Genomic DNA, 18,430 nt, shown 5'->3' with positions numbered 1-18,430 from the left:
TAAAATAAAATGGTAGACCTAAATCCAATATCATCAGTAACTACATTAAATGTAAATGGTCGTAACAAATAACTTAAAAGACAGATTGACAGCTCAGATTAAAACAAAAGAGAAAAGACAAAACTATATGCTGTGCATAAGAAACAATTTTCCAATGTAATGATGTAGACAGATTAAAAGTAAAAGGATGCAAAAAGATATATCGTGCAAACACTAATCAAAAGAAAGCTGCAGCGGCTATAAAAACCAAAATAAACTTCAGAATAAGGAAAATTTCCATGAATAAAGAAAGGTCTCACGTAACGGAAAAAGGGTCAACTCACCAAGAGGATATAATAACCCTAAGTGTATACGCTAAAAACAAAGCTTCAAAATAAAGCAAAAACTGATAAAAATAAAAGTAGATCAGAACCTATTATACAGCCACAGTAGTCAAAACAGCCTGGTACTGGTACAACAACAGACACATAGACCAATGGAACAGAATTGAGAACCCAGACATAGATCCATCCACGTATGAGCAGCTGATATTTGACAAAGGACCAGTGTCAATTAACTGGGGAAAAGATAGCCTTTTTAACAAATGGTGCTGGCATAACTGGATATCCATTTGCAAAAAAATGAAACAGGACCCATACCTCACACCATGCACAAAAACTAACTCCAAGTGGATCAAAGACCTAAACATAAAGACTAAAACGATAAAGATCATGGAAGAAAAAATTGGGACAACCCTAGGAGCCCTAATACAAGGTATAAACAGAATACAAAACATTACCAAAAATGATGAAGAGAAACCCGATAACTGGGAGCTCCTAAAAATCAAACACCTATGCTCATCTAGAGACTTCTCCAAAAGAGTAAAAAGACCACCTACAGACTGGGAAAGAATTTTCAGCTATGACATCTCCGACCAGCGCCTGATCTCTAAAATCTACATGATTCTGTCAAAACTCAACCACAAAAAGACAAACAACCCAATCAAGAAGTGGGCAAAGGATATGAACACACATTTCACTAAAGAAGATATTCAGGCAGCCAACAGATACATGAGAAAATGCTCTCGATCATTAGCCATTAGAGAAATGCAAATTAAAACTACGATGAGATTCCATCTCACACCAGCAAGGCTGGCATTAATCCAAAAAACACAAAATAATAAATGTTGGAGAGGCTGCGGAGAGATTGGAACTCTCATACACTGCTGGTAGGAATGTAAAATGGTACAACCACTTTGGAAATCTATCTGGCGTTATCTTAAACAGTTAGAAATAGAACTACCGTACAACCCAGAAATCCCACTCCTAGGAATATACCCTAGAGATACAAGAGCCTTCATACAAACAGATATATGCACACCCATGTTTATTGCAGCTCTGTTTACAACAGCAAAAAGCTGGAAGCAACCAAGGTGTCCATCAACGGATGAATGCATAAATAAATTGTGGTATATTCACACAATGGAATACTACGCATCGATAAAGAACAGTGATGAATCTCTGAAACATTTCATAACATGGAGGAACCTGGAAGGCATTATGCTGAGCGAAATTAGTCAGAGGCAAAAGGACAAATATTGTATAAGACCACTATTATAAGATCTTGGGAAATAGTAAACCTGAGAAGAACACATACTTTTGTGGTTACGAGGGGGGGAGGGAGGGAGGGTGGGAGAGGGTTTTTTATTGATTAATCAGTAGATAAGAACTGCTTTAGGTGAAGGGAAAGACAACACTCAATACATGGAAGATCAGCTCAATTGGACTGGACCAAAAGCAAAGAAGTTTCCGGGATAAAATGAATGCTTCAAAGGTCAGGGGAGCAAGTGCGGGGGTCTGGGGAACATGGTTTGCGGGGACTTCTAAGTCAATTGGCAAAATAATTCTATTATGAAATCATTCTGCATCCCACTTTGAAATGTGGCGTCTGGGGTCTTAAATGCTAACAAGCGGCCATCTAAGATGCAGCAATTGGTCTCAACCCACCTGGAGCAAAGGAAAATGAAGAACACCAAGGCCACACGACAACTAAGAGCCCAAGAGACAGAAAGGGCCACATGAACCAGAGACCTACATCATCCTGAGACCAGAAGAACTAGTTGGTGCCTGGCCACAATCGATGACTGCCCTGACAGGGAGCACAACAGAGGACCCCTGGGGGAGCAGGAGATCAGTGGGATACAGACCCCAAATTCTCATAAAAAGACCAAACTTAATGGTCTGACTGAGACTGGAGGAATCCCGGCGGCCATGCTCCCCAGACCTTCAGTTGACACAGGACAGGAACCATCCCCGAAGACAACTCATCAGAAATGAAAGGGACTGGTCAGCGGGTGGGAGAGAGACGCTGATGAAGAGTGAGCTAATTATATTAGGTGGACACTTGAGATTGTGTTGGCAACTCTTGTCTGGAGGGGGGATGGGAGGATAGAGAGAGAGGGAAGCTGGCAAAATTGTCAAGAAAGGAGAGACTGAAAGGGCTGACTCAAGAGGAGGAGAGCAAGGGGAGTAGGGAGTGAGATGTATGTAAACTTATATGTGACAGACTGATTGGATTTGTAAACGTTCACTTGAAGCTTAATAAAAGTTATTTAAAAATAAATAAATAAATAAAAGTAGACAAATCTACAGTTACACTAACAGACTTCAACAGTCCACTGAATGGGTAAACAGAATATTTGAAAATTAACCCATGAGCCAATAAAGAAGTCTCATGAAAAACTAAATAGTATCTTGTAAAGTGAACTAAAATAAAACTACATCATATCAAAATTTTTGGAATGCAGTTAACAGTGTACAGAAGGAGATTTATTCTACCAAATACTTCTGTGAGAAAGAAACGTCCAAAATGCTAGAAAAAGAGTAAACTAAACCCAAAGCAAGCAGAAGGAAGAAAATAATAAAGAGGATAAATCAATGATATTGAAAAGAGGAAATTAATGAGCCAAAAGCTGGTACTTTAGATCAATAAAACTGATAAAATTCTAGCAAAGACTGACCAAAAAAAAGAGAGACACAAATTACCAGTATCAGAAACAAAAGAGGGAGTCTCACTACAGATCCTACAGACATTAAAAGGATGCTAAGAGAATTCTTTGCCCATCAAGTCAACAAGTTAGATGAAACAGACCAATTTCTTCAAAGACACAAACTATAAAATGCACTTAGGAAGAAAGAGATAAACTAAAAATTCCTATACATATGAAACAAAACATGTAGTTATAATCTTCTCAAAAAGACAAGTCCAGGCCTTAGATGGTTTCACTGGAAAACTCTACTAATCATTTAAGGAAGGAAAAATACCTATTCTACAAATATCTTCCGAAAAACAGAAGAGGAGGAACTTCCCAACTTCTATTAAAAGGTAGATTTAAAAACCAGAAAATGACATTATAAGAAAACTACTACACAAATAAGGTGTAAAAATCCTCACCAAAATATCAGGAAATCAAGTCCAGCAATATACAGAAAGGAAAATATACCAAGATCAAGTGGGGTTTGTCCCAAGATTAGTATTTGAAAATCATCCCATTTAACTGACCATATTAACAGCCCAAAGGAAAACAGGATGACTGTACAAGATACAGAAAAAGCACATGAAAAAATTAAACATCTACTCCTAATAAAAACTCTCAGCAAATAGGGGCAGAAGGGAAAGCTCCTCAATTTGGTAATAGTTTACAAAAAAAAGTACAGCTAACATCATACTTAATGGTGAAAGGCTGAATGCTTTTTCTCTAAGAAATGGAACCAGGACTAGTCAACACAGTATTGAAAGTCTTATCAGATGCAATAAGGCAAGAAAAACAAAAGGCACAGAGATAGGAAAGGAAAAAAAAAAAAAAAAAACTATTTACAAATGACATGATTGTGTATGTAGAAAATCCTATGGATTCTATTAAAAAAAAAATCCTAGAATAAATGATTTTAGCAAGGTCTCAAAATGCAAGGCCAATATACAAAAATGAACCATATTTCTATACACTAGCAACGAAATGCTGGAGGAAAAAAAAAAAAGTACCACCACCACACAGACACACACAAAAAAGTATAAATAGGGATCTGCATACTGAAACCTGCAAAACACTCAAGAAAGAAACTGGGAAAAAAAAGAAAATGTAAAATGGAGAGATACAGCAATCTCAATGGATTAGGAGGTTCAACATAGTTAAAATGTTAATTCCTCGCAAATTAGTCGACGGATTCAACTAGATCCCAATGAAATTTTTGGGAGTTTTTTTTTTTGGTAGATATCAATAAAACAAAAAAACCAAGCCCATTGCCCTCAAGTTGATTTTGATTCATAGCAACCCTACAGGATAGGGTAGAACTGCCCCAGAGGGCTTCCAAGAAGTATAGTTTTATGAGCTATATGGAATTGGAAGGGAACCAGATTAGCCAAAATAATTTCGAAAAAGACCACCACCTGATTTAAAGACATATAATAAAACAAAAGTATTGGCAAAAGGACACACACTGATCAATGGAACAGAGACCAGAAACAGACCCACTTAAATACGGCCACTTGATTTTTTACAAAGGCATTAAAACAATTCGATGAGGAAAACCAATCTATTCAACAAATGGCACTAGAACAATTAGACATCTATATGAACAAAAATCAGCCATGACCTCTACCACGCACCTTATATAAAAATTCACTCAAAATGGATCAGACATACATGTAAAAACATAAGACTGTATCATTTCTAGAAGAAAAGCTTTGTGACCTTGGGTTAGGCAAATAATTCTGAGTATAACACCAAAAGCTCAAGTTGTAAAAAAGAAAACTTGTAGACTGAAATTCATAAAAGTAAAAAGACACTGTTAAGAGAGTGAAGACACACCCCAGACTCAGAGAAAATATTTGCAAATATATTTATATTTACATATTTGACAAAAATTTGTAACTAGAATGTATTTTGTTAAATCCCTGAAAACTTAATAAGAAAACAACCCAATTTTAAAAACGGGTGAAAGATCTGAACAGACACTTCATCAATAAAATCTACAGTTGGACATGAAAAAGCACATAAAAAATACTCAACATCATTAGTTGTTAGGGAAGCACAAATATTACCACAATATACCTATCAGAATGAGGGGTGGGAACTAACCCGACAATACCAAGTGCTGTTAAGTAGGTGGTGCAACTGGAACTCTCATGCATTGCTGGTGACAATGAAAAATAATACACCCAATAGTAAAAAGTTGGGCAGTTTCTTATAAACATACATTTACTATACAACCCAGAGATCCAACTTCTAGAAATATACCCAAGTGAAATGAAAACTTACGTCCATCCAAAAACTTGTCTGGAAATGTTTATAACAGCTTTATTTGTACCCACCAAAAACTGGAAACTCAAGTGTTCCTCAAATGGAGAATGGACAAACTGTGGTACATCATACAATGGAATACTACTCAGCAATAAAAAGAACTACTGGCACATGCAAAAATATAAATGACTCTCAAATGCATTATTTTAAGTGAAAGAAGCCAGACTTAAAAGGCTACATATTGCCTAATTTCATTTATATGACACTATGGAAAAGGCAAACTACAGAGATGGTGTACACATTAGTGACTGCCAGGGATTAAGGGTGGGAGAAGGAAAGGATAGAAAGAGGAAATTTTTCTTTTTTTTTGCGGGGGGGGGGGGGATGATGGTACTGTTCTGTAAATTGATTGTGGTGGTGGTCCACCTGACTCTAGGCAATTGTGTCAAAACTCAGAATTGTGTACTTAAAAGTGTAATTTTTATTGTATGTAAATTAAAATATAAATTGTAAAAGTAATCCAACCTGCGCTGGAACACCTATAGTGGTGTTCCCATTGCTAAAAAGAATGATGAACCGTCAAGAGGGCAATGCTGAGCAAGAGGAACAGAAATATACACAAAAGTAACATTATCAGCAGAACATTCAAATTTTAGGACAAGAAAGCAACCTAAAGATTTCACAACTTCTCTAGTTATAAGCTCTAAACCGGTGATTCTCTCTATTCTCGCTACACAGTAGAGTCTCCGGAAGAACCTGAAAAATACCAGTTCTTGGGCTTTGCCTCTGGAAATTGTGATTCAATTGTCTGCGATGGAACTTAGGCATGGGTTCTTTTTACCCAAAGTTTTTACCTGAAGTTCCACAGATGGTAGTAATGTGTAGCCAGAATTTTTTACTGCTCTAAACAGTTTCCTACTACATGGGCTCTGAAAAAGTGTATCTCTAGAACTTTCATATGAGTATGGCCATATAATATTTGATGAAAATGACATTCCAAGGTTACAGCAACAGTGTTTGCTTTGAACGTACCCCCAAAGTTCTATTTCTGCACTAACTTTTTAAAAAAGTGAGTCTGAATATGCCAACTGTGCCATAGGGGCTTTAATATCAACTGCACTATCATCCTCTATCCTTTGATCAAGTGGTCCTCAACTTTGGTAGCACATCAGAATCACCTGGGGAGCTTTTTAAAACTTACTTATAGCCAGGCCATACGCAAGGTCAAATACATCACAATTGGGGTAGGGAAAAGGAGTGGGGAGAACCTGGGCATTAGCATTTTTTTTAACCTTTCCTGGGTGGCTCTAGGAAACCCTGGTGGTGTAGTGGTTAAAAGCTTGGCTGCTAACCAAACGGTCGGCAGTTCGAATCCACCAGGTGCTCCTTGGGAACTTATGGGGCAGTTCTACTCTGTCCTATAGGGTCAATATGAGTCAGAATCAACTCGACGGCAACAGGTGTGTGTGTGTGTATATGTGTGGGGGGTGATTCTAATATGCAGCCAAGGGGGAGAACCATAGTGTTAGATGCATACATGTATGCAGACATGCCCACAGTCAAAAAACTGTGACAATCTCCAGGGAGAATCCCAATTAAGTAGTTGAATGACATTCCCATGTTTAGTACAGTGAGTAGGTGACCGTATTTTAGAGGAAAGATAAATATTAGACGAATGGGTCCTGTACTATTAAAAAGCAGTCACCTAAAATGAATAAAAAAGTTTCCTCCCCCATCAACATACACAGGAAGGCCTCCAATGCCTAGCTTCTTATTTATCTCAGAATTTGATCTGAAATAGAATTAAGTTAGAAACTTCATTTTAAAGCACAGTTTGAAGATTTTTCCTACACAGAATGGGCTCATGTTTCTATATTGTTTCTATCTAGTTTAATCTACGGGTTCCTAAAGAGAACAGATGGTCTAAATTTTAAAGACCATTGTTTTTAAGACCTTAAATAATATGAGAAACCCGAAACTCATAAAGGACAAAACCATCTGTGTAGTAAGAAGTATCTGCAACACCTAGAACAAATAACATGAATAAGCAAACATACACATCCATAAAAAACTAACACTTTATGAATTCAGAGTTAGCTGAAAAATACAAAATATTCAACCTCCTTAATAAGTGTTTTTAATCTACCACAATAATTCAGATTTTAAAAACTGGTGATATTCAGTAACAAAGATGTGGAGATATGAGCCTTAACACGTTAGTGAGAGTCCGCAAACTGTATTTTGTGAGGGTAGTTTGGCAGAACTGACCAAAATTTTTTAAATGTACATGGCTTAGGACCTAGAAATTCCACTTCTAAAAATGTACCCAAAAGAAATATACAAGTGAGGAAGGGTGAGAGGAAGAATTTTCCCCTCCACATAGTTTGAAAGAACAATAAAGCAAAGATACCCTACATATTTCCAAGAGGAGACTGGTTATAACTTATGCTATATCCATACTTGGAATATTATGCAACCACTAAAAAACAAAGTCGACCTGCATGCACTGACATGGAAGAGTATCTATGAGATGCTACTGAGTAAAAAAAGTAAGCTACTGAATGAGGCATGACATTGTTAAATGTAACAATATCAGTTATATATATTCATATTTATGGTATATTGAATGTACAATGGAAAAAGTTTAGAAGGATATATAGAAAAACTCCTTGTTATGACCCCTGGGGATTGGTTTGGTAAACGGGTAAAAAGAGGTGGGGCTTTTCCTACTTTATAAACACATGAACAGAAATTTAAAATATTACTTTTATAATAATTATCTCTAAACAGTAAAGGCCTTGGTACTCAAAGTACAGTCCACAAAACCACAATTATCTGGGAATTGTTAGAGATGCGTAATTACAGACCCCAAACCTCATATACTGGAGACAGTGCCGGTGACAAAGCAGTTAAAGTGCTCAGCTGCTAACCAAAAGGTGAGCAGTTTGAACCCACCAGCCACTCCTTAAGAGAAAGATGCGGCAGTCTCCTCCTGTAAAGATTTACAGCCTTGAAAACCCTATGGGGCAGCTCCGAATCTTCATTTCAGCTAGACCCTCAAGTTCCAGAGGTGATCTGTATATACATTAAAGTATAAGAAGAACTGACACTGGCTATAGAAAGTGACAATCTGAGAGTTACATTTATCTGCAACTACAAAAGGTTTAATTTCCAAATTCTCCTCAGATTTAACCAAATTGTGTAATTCAGGTATATTTTTTCTTGCCATTGAAAGTAAATAAATGTTAAGAGCTTTATAACAAGAGTCATAAAAAGGTCGCAATATAGTTAATGCTTAGTCAATGACATACAATAAAATCTTTAATGCATCCAAATTTCATACAATACCACCTAAAAAATCTACAAAATCACCAAAGGATGCTCTTGACTTTGAGCAGTCAGGATGTGGTGCAGGGGACAGAAAACACTAAACATACTGAACAAAAAAGGGTGTGTTTTAATAAAGAAGATCAGGCACTTAATTGTTGAAATAGTTGGAAAAGTGTGGCTTTAAGGGCCCAGGAATGACCACCAGAATTGAATCACAGGGAGCTCTCCCACTGAAGCCACCAATAATCTACTGCCATCAGTAGATTCCAACACACAGCAACTCTAGAACAGAGTAGAACTGCCTCATAGGGTTTCCAAGGCTATAAATCTTTATGGGAGCCAGCTGCCACATCTTTCTCCCATAGAGTGGCTGGTGGGTTTGAACCACCAACCTTCCCATTAGAAGCTGAGTGCTTTAACCACTGTGCCACCAGGGCTCCTTAAGCCACCAATGGAAAAACTTTATTCAAGAATGTACGGCAGATAACTGTGATCCAAGGATTAGAAAGTCGGGATCAGGAAGTCACCCCTGCCACTGCCACAACTGCCTGTAGACACTCATGAAACTAGGGCATGTACACAATGAACGGATTCTAGCTGTTGCTTTTGTCACAAATGCTTCTTGCAGAATGGGCAATGCAACACTGTATTTCTGCTGCAGCAGAAAAACTTCACATCTTCATTTTATCACCTAGCCAAAAAACCCAGAAAAGGAAGAAAAGATCAGCTCCTTTTAAACCTCACATATACAGATGATCCCCAACTTAAGATGTATTCAAGTTATGACAAACTGCACTTACAACTGTTTCCACAAAGACGTCAAGTTGATGCCTAGTTTCAAGATATTTAAAGACAGAATCATGCTGCTGTTTGGAGGAAATCCTGCTGGATTTAAATTAAAGCCTTTTCTTGTTTACCATTCTGAAAACCCCCAAGCATTCAAAAACACTGACAAAAATAAGTTGCCCATCTACTACAGAAGTAACTTGAAGACCTGGATGACAACTGTGTTATTCGAAAACTGGTTTTTCAATTGTTTCATCCCACAAGTGCACTCTTACTGCCTTGAAAAGAACATTCCTTTCGAGACTCTGCTGCTACTTGATAACGCCCCAGGACATCCTCCTCACATAGATGATCTCAATCAAGATGTGGAAGTGGTGTATCTCCCTGGCAACAGGACAGCTGTAATTCAGCCTATGGATCAAGGTGCAACCACCACCTTCAAGGCGTACTACCTACATACTATGTTTCCTGAAGCAATAGCAAACGTACATTACACGATTTTTGGAAGAATTATAATATTCTTCTGTGTATCCAGAACATTCCATTTTCCTGGGAGAAAGTTATGGGAAAATTAATACAGGAGATATGGGAAAGAGTTGCTAGTTATGTGAAAACACTCCAAGCATTTGATTAGGATAATACGATGGAAAATACCGGTGGAAAAATCCCCAAATGGCAATACCAATGAATTTTGATTTTGGTATCGCCGATGTGGAAGAGCCCACTATCATAAAGAAGTGGAAGCGACAGATCAGGACTTAACAGATTTTGAAATGGGAAGAAATGCTGCAGAAAGAAATAATGAGGAGGAGGAAGGAGAGAAGTTGTCAAAAAATGTTTACAGTGAAAGGATTAGCTGAAGTTTTTCCTAAACTAAATCAGGGGCTTGAAAACATGTACCCAAACACTGATCGCTTTGCTAAAGTTGATAGATTTGGGAAACAGTAAAACGTTACCGTGCGACATACGAATGAAAAAAAGAAAAGAAGGACCGTACAGGTACCTCTCACTAATTGTCTGACTAGAGATGCCACCCTCGTTCCCAGAGATAATCCCCATGACCCAGAACTTTCCACAAATGGAGTTATTACAACTGACAAAATGCCAGCGTTGTATGTTTATATGTAATGTTTCCAAGCCCTAAATACAAAGATTATATTTATAAAGATACTGATAAAAGGCAATAATAAAAAAAAGAGGTATTCAACTTACATCAGACCTGACTTACAACACTCACTGGAACGGAACTCTGTCATAAGTCGGGGACTACCTGTATATATCTATTTCACATCCAGAATCCTAAATGCAAAGTAGTCTGAGAAATAAAGTTTTTGGCTTTCTAGCCCAGTAGGTACAGAGACACTTAGATAGTCGGAGGGAGACAATCCACAGAATCCTAGGATGGCTTAAAGGTAATATACATTTCAAAAGAACTTATAATAAGATGATACTCGTATATACTATGCTCCTTAGTTCAAGTAGATACATGAGACTAAATGGGCAGCTCCTGTCTGGAGGCGAGATGGGAAGACAGAAAGGGATAGAACCTGGCTGAATGGACACAGGAAATCCGGGGTGGAGAGAGAGGGGGAGTGTGCTGTCACATTATACGGATGGCAACGTAACAATGTGCACATAAATCTTTGTATGAGAAACTAACTTGAGCTGTAAACTTTCACCTAAAGCACAATTAAAAGAAAAAAAGAACTTATAACTAAACAACACTAATCATCAAAGTTCCCAGTTTGGGATATTTACTACTAACTGTCCGCAAAGAAGGTTAAGATCTCAAAAGGAAGGGTAAAAGGGTAATGCTCTTGGGAGACCTTCCCAATGAAGGTGCTTCCTAGGTTACACAGGCAGGGCCTTCATTCCTTTGCTTACCACTCCTGGAAATGTTTTAAAACAGAATCTAACATTGACAAGTTTTAACCAAATGTCTCTAACCTTGTAGACCTATGATACTCACTTTGAAAGTCTGCTGAGGTATGCATCTGAAATGCAAATGTAGATGCACCAAAACCTGTTAAAGATTGCACCCAGCCAGCTAGCTACCCATCAACGGCCACTCAACTTGGCTTTGCTGTTCTTCACTTGTCCCTGTACGTGTATTTTAGAAAAGAAATTATGCAGACCAGGTCATACCAAATTTGGAGTCAGAAAGATTTCACCTGTAGAGGTTGTTTCGAGTTTAATCAGTGTTCAATAAGTAAATACATACATACATACAATGCTTCTGTACCTGGACGAGAAGGGTGTTCTCACTGTGCATAATCATCTGATTTCTTCTGTAAAAATCTGGCTGCGAACACAGATGAGGCACGGGTAGTGGGAGGGGTATATTTATGTCAACAGTAAAAACAATGCAACAGTAAGGTAAAACTTCTATCTTACATCAAAAAAGAAACTCAAAACTTAATTTAGCACTCTATGCTTTTGCACCTAGTTAATCAAGAGCCCAATCACCCCAAACAAACACAACCTTAGTAAACCTTTACCATTACATCAGACTCTGTTCAGGAGAGATTTTCTTGGCTCTTGGTCTCTTAACTGGCTATTCCTTGAGGAGGGGGAAAAAAAAAAATCCTACATATATAAAAGTTAAAAACTAAAGGTAAGGCCAAGAACCAGGTAACTAATCCCAAACTGCCACGGCACAATGGAACTAATCTAAACCACCAATGAAGATTCCATATAAACCACCTCATGCTACACCTTACTATTTTTGTGGTGGTCCAAAATTGAGAAAAAATTAAGGCTATTCAGTAACCTCTGTCAAGAGTCCCCAGATGGCACAAACTGTTAAGCACTTTACTAGCTCTGGGTGGGTTAGAACCCGCCCAAAGGTGCCTCGGAAGACAGGCCTGGCAATCTGCTTCTGAAAGGCCACAGCCTTGAAAACGCTTTGAAGCACAGCTCTGTCACGACACACGTGGAGTTACCATGAGTCGAAATGAACCTGATGGCCAGTAACAACAACAACAAATAACCTTTTCAGTTATCTATTCACATTCTCATTCTGGTTTCAACTATCAAGCTTAAAGTATTAGCATTCTACGTAACTATCCTGGCACGCTCTGAAAATATTCCATCCAAAAACCACAAGACATGTGACTGACTTCAATTCAATGTACCTCCACTTCTTCACTAACACAACCACTGTAAGGTGAACTGAGTATTGTTAATAAATTTTGTATGTAGTTACCTCTTCCTCTGCAGGCAACTTAGAAAAAGAGATACTCCCAACTGCTTCTTAATAACTAACTTGACCAGATCAAACCAGTATTTTCTCAAGCCACCTCCTTTTACTACTATTCTTCTCCTCCTGTCATAGCAACTTAAAACACGTAGGGGTTATTATAGGAGTCTGGTTAGGAATTCACAGATTACTTCTTATATTACATATGTATTTATGGTATATCATTTTTGTACAGCATAAACATGAATGAGTTTACTTGAAAAGCAAGTACTTACTTTGTTTAAAACGAGTGTGGGGGTTTTATTTAAGTAAATTTGTCTCTCAAACTTTCTAAGAAAAACCCTAAAAAAAGCTATCACAGACTTCTCTAAAGCTCAAAAAAAAAAAAAAAAAACCCAAAACCAAACTCACTGTCATTGAGCTGATTCCGACTCATAGCAACTCTACAGGGCAATGTAGAACTGCCCCATAGGGTTTCCAAGGCTGTAAATCAGACTGCGAGATCTCTTCCAGGGAGCAGCCAGAGGGTTCAAGCTGCCAACTTTTTGGTTAGCAGCTGAGCTCTTAACCATTGCACCACCAGGGTTCATTAAAGCTCAAATAGTAGTCACAAACGCAAGTAATCTTGAATTAGACATAAATACACTCCTATGCCCAAAGGAAAGTTTTATAACCAAGTATAACAGCCCAAGTACTTCTTCAGTACATTCTCTTGCCAATTAATTCTCAAAACACACAGCTCAATGAAAAAGGAAGACATAGCACAGACAACTGGAATCTTCCTCCATTCACGAAGGCATATAATGCATATCTGGACTAAAAATACTTCTATATATATATACTTGTTAAGGGGATTTTAAAGAATGAAGATATTATTAAATGTGGATCTTTGATGATAGACTGGACTAAGCCACTGCTTTAAAATTTAAGTTTTACTTGATACATGTACACAGTTTTAGAATTTAATAAACCCACTGCTGTCGAGTCAACTCCGACTCATAGGGATGCCAGGGGACAGAGTAGAACCTCCTCACAGGGTTTCCAAGGAGCGCCTGGTGGATTCTAACTGCTGACCTTTTGGTTAGGACCCCAACTCTTAACCACTACACCACAAGGGCTTCTGAGAAGTTAATACCAAAAAACCCACTGCCGTCGAGCCGATTCCCACTCATAGCGACCCTACAGGACAGAGAAGAACTTCCCCATAGAGCTTCCAAGGAGCACCTGGTAGATTCGAACTGCTGACCTCTTGGTTAGCAGCCATTTAACGGTCTTCTTTGCTACATCTCAGACATTCCTAATTTCTAAGCCTCTGCGGCAACCATTCCGAACTCTTTTGGCTGTGATATTTATTATTCTTCTAAACATTATAATTACGCTCAGTTATTTTTTCCATTTTAAATATTACCTATTATTTCCTTAATGTGAAAGATGAGGATTTAGCATTCCCATATGCACCCCTCCATCTTTCTTCTATAGTTTTATCATCATTTTTAGTTAAACCACTATGCATTGTAGTTTTTTTGTTTAAACATTTTATTGCGGTTTAGGTAAAAGTTTACAGAACAAAAGTTTCCAAATCCACAATTTATACAGATATTTTTCATAACACTGGTTGCAAGTCCCTCAATGTGTCAGCACTCTTCCCCATTTCCACCCTTAGTTTGTTTCCATTTGCCAAGCTTTCCTACCCCTTCCTACCTTTTGAGCTTTGTTTTTAAGTAAATGCTACCCTTTCAGTCTCGTATATTTGAATGTTCTTAGGAGTTCATTCCTTACTGATATTACTGCTCACTTTATAGGCCTGCCCATTGTTTGGCTGAAAGGTGATCTCTGGGAGTGGGTTCAGTTCCAAATGGGAACGGTATCTAAGGGCCACAGTCTTGGGGGTTCCACCAGTCTGTATCAGACCAGTAAGTATGTTTTTTTTTTTTTTTTTTTAATGAATTTGAATTTTGTTCCACACTTTTCTTCCACTCTCTCCAAGACCCTCTATTGTGATCCCAATCAGAGCAGCCAGTAGTGGCAGCCAGGTATTATCGAGTTCTTCTGGTCTCAGGCTAGAGGAGGCTATGCTTCATGTGATCCACTAGTCCTTTGGACTAATTGTTTTCTTGAGTCTTTGGTTGTCTTCACTCTGCTCTGGATGGGAGAGACCAAAAGTTGTATCTTAGATGGCCGCTCACAAGCTTTTAAGATCCCAGTTGCTACCCATCAAAACAGGATGTAGAACACTGTCTTTATGGATTATGTTATGCCAAATGACCTAGATGTCCCACGAGACTATGGTCCCTAGCCCTCAAGCCCAGTAACTCAGTCCTGCAAAATGTCTGGTTATGTTCTAAGACGTTTTCATAACTATGCCCCCTGTGTTTTGTTATATACATGCATATATTTGCAACACATACAAATGCATATGTAGAAATATCCACTGCCAAATCTATATATGCACATAGGTTTACTTCCATACGCCATCCATCTGTTGAGCCTACATATCTATGTACCCACTCATAAATTATTTGTTATCCATTGTTTTTAATATCCTGCTAATGAGAGAGAGAGAAGAAAATTACCAAAGCAGTATCAGAATTTAGTTTCCCAAAGCTTTAAAAGGACACAAGTCTTCCAGGTGAAATGGTCCAACACAATGAATCAGAACATTCACACACATCTCTCTAGGACACCAAGGATAAACAGAAAAGGCTGAAACTTCCACACACACACACACACACACACAGAGTTACAAAGAAATGAAAACCAGACTGGGATCAGATTTATTAAAATTCTAATCTAGCAATCTATCAATCAAATTTGAATATTATCAGGGCCACAATGAGTACTACTCTAAGAAGAATAATGTGGGAGTAAAATTAAGGACATAGTATAGAAAATGAGAGTAAATAAGGACATGGATCTAAGAAAGAGTAGATCCAACCTACAAGAACAGTGGTAAAGTCCATGGTTGAGAGCTATAAAATCAGCTTAGGGAGAAGGTTATTCTGATTAGAAGAGCAGGTTGGAGAACTCCGGGAGGGTAAATACAATCCAAATTACCTTGACACTAGAAGCACTGGCCTTAGTAAAATCTGTAACATTTGACATTAGGCCTGTTAAAAAAAAAAAAAAGCAATAATGATAATCCTAACATACTATTTGGACTGTCACAAAATTGATGAATGGTTATCAATTTTAAAATTAAACTATAAACAAATTAAGAATTCTTGGTTATTACTACAGAAAAAAGGACTGATAACATAAAGGCATAGCTGATATAGGGTGTGACTCTCAAAGATAGGGGGAAAGAAAGGAAAGAGATAAAACCAAAAGCTAATGGAAGTTTTTTCTAGCCAGCACCAAACAATGGGTATCTTGTGGGACAACTAGCATATTATGCACCACCAGACCGGGGGCAAAAGAAAATCTTACCACAAGAAGTGGGAGTATAAACTGGGGCACCTGGCTACCGACTATAAGAATGGCCCCCACAGTAGCATACAGTTTGTGTGAGATGAAGCAACAAGAAGTACTGCGCCCCACGGCTGGAGGTAAAGAACTTCTCCTGGGGTTCCAGGTGCTGTACTCACAAAACCAGGATCATCGATGTTGTCTACAATGTGTCAAATAATGAGCCGGCCCACACTAAGGCCCTGGTGAAGAACCACATAGTGCTCATTGACAGCATACAGTTCCAGCAGTGATAAGGGTCCCGCTATGCACAACCCCTGAACCTCAAAAAGGGGGACAAACTGACTCCTGAGGAGGAAGAGATTTTAAACAAAAAGCAATTGAAAAAGAATTCAGAAAAAAATAGATGCAAGGAAAAAGAATGTCAAGATCAGCAATCTTCTGGAGGAGTCAAGTCCTTCCAGCAGAGCAAGCTTCTTGCATGTATTGCTTTGTGGCTGAGCAGATGGTTGTGTGCTAGCAGGCAAGAAGCTGGAGTTCTATCAGCAGGAAACCAACACTCAGAAAGGCAAATGAAATCCTCCTCTTAGCTCACGTATTACAGGTGCTTAGAATCATAACTGACTCGACGGCAACTGGTTTGGGTTTTTGTTTTTATTCTACAGAAAATAACGAATGTTGGAGAGATGTGCGGAAACGAACTCTGATACACTGCTGGTGGGAATGTAAAATAGTACAACTACTATGGAGCATTTCCTCAAAAAGCTAGAAATAGAAATATCAGATGGTATAGAAATACTATATGATCTGGTAATCCTACTCCTAATAAATACCCTAAAGAAATAAAAGCCGTGACATGAACTGACATGTGCACGCCCAAGTTCATTGCAGCAGTATCCACAATCGCAAAAAGGTAGAAGCAACCTAAGTGCCTATCAACAGATAAATGGATTAGCAAATGTGGTACATACACACAATGGAAAACTATGCAACAATAAAGAATAATGACGAATCCGCCAAACATCTCATAACATGAGTGAATCTGGAGGGCATTATGTTGAGTGAAGTAAGTCAATCGCAAAAAGAAATCACGAGATCACTCTTATAAAATAACAACAAAAGGTTTAAGTATAGGAAAAAAAACACAAAAAAACCCTTGGATGGCTACCAGGAACGGAAGGGGGAAGGAGGGAATATTACCAAGGAGATAGTAGGTACGAGTTAATACTGGTGAAGGGAAAAGCAACACACAATATGGGAGAAGGCAGCACAAATGACGAAGGCTAAGAAAGGACGCTGACAGGAACACAGGAATAAAGTACAACTACGTTAACTACTGGAAGCCCTGGTGGCGCCAGTGGTTGAGCAGCTGGCTGCTAACCAAGAGGCTGGCAGTTCGAATTCACCAACTGCTCCTTGGAAACTCTTTGGGGCAGTTCTACTTTATCCTACAGGGTCGCAATGAGTCGGAATCAACTCGATGGCAAGGGCTTTTTTTTTTAATTGTGCTTTAAGTGAAAGTTTACAAATTAAGTCAGTCTCTCATACAAAAATGTATACACACCTTGCTACATAACCCTAGTTGCTCTGCCCCTAATGAGACAGCACACTCCTTCCTCTCCACCCTCTATTTTCGTGTACATTCAGCCAGCTTCTAACCCCCTCTGCCCTCTCATCTCCCCTCCAGACAGGAGCTGCCCACACAGTCTCATGTGTCTACTGGATCCAAGAAGCTCACTCCTCACCAGTATCATTTTCTATCCTATAGTCCAGTCCAATCCCTGCCTGAAGAGTTGGCTTTGGGAATGGTTCCTGTCTTGGGCTAAAAGAAGGTCTGGAGACCACGACCCCCTGGGTCCTTCTAGTCTCAGTCAGACCACTAAGTCTGGTCTTTTTATGAGAATTTGAGGTCTGCATCCCACTGCTCTCCTGCTCCCTCAGCGGTTCTCTGTTGTGTTCCCTGTCAGGGCAGTCATCGGTTGTAGCTGGGCACCATCTAGTTCTTCTGGTCTCAGGCTGATGTAGTCTCAGGTTTATGTGGCCCATTATGTCTCTTGGGCTCATAATTACCTTGTGTCTTTGGTTTTCTTCATTCTCCTTTGCTCCAGGTGGGTTGAGACCAAGTATGCATCTTTGATGGCCACTTACTAGTGTTTAAGACCTCGGACACCACTCTTCAAAGTGGGATGCAGATGTTTTCTTAATAAATTTTACTATGGTGGCAATGGTTTTTTATGGTAACCACTATAGCACAGACAATTCTGCAACAACAGAATCAAGAAGCAATAATCTACGAATGGATACATAGATATGCCAAGAGGTGAAGGAAGGGTAAGGGGACATACCCACTGGCAGATACAGGCTCGGTGGTAGAAATTTCTAAACACATGAGTGCAGGAGCTTGTCATATATTAATATAGACAATAGAGCAC

At 38.6% G+C, this 18,430-nt stretch overlaps 1 protein-coding gene and 1 pseudogene across 1 annotated transcript in view; one reads left to right on the top strand and one right to left on the bottom strand.

Moving 5' to 3' along the window:
- Positions 1-18,430, bottom strand: part of ARIH1 (ariadne RBR E3 ubiquitin protein ligase 1) — a 129,850-nt gene that overhangs the window by 84,055 nt on the left and 27,365 nt on the right. The window lies entirely within an intron of this gene.
- LOC126057217 (40S ribosomal protein S8-like) lies at positions 15,954-16,574 on the top strand (annotated as a pseudogene).

The sequence above is a fragment of the Elephas maximus genome, chromosome 13 (genome assembly GCF_024166365.1).
Source record: "Elephas maximus indicus isolate mEleMax1 chromosome 13, mEleMax1 primary haplotype, whole genome shotgun sequence".
NCBI lineage: Eukaryota > Metazoa > Chordata > Mammalia > Proboscidea > Elephantidae > Elephas > Elephas maximus.
The sequence above is the reverse complement of the archived record's forward strand: the minus strand, read 5'-3'. Positions and strand labels throughout refer to the sequence as shown.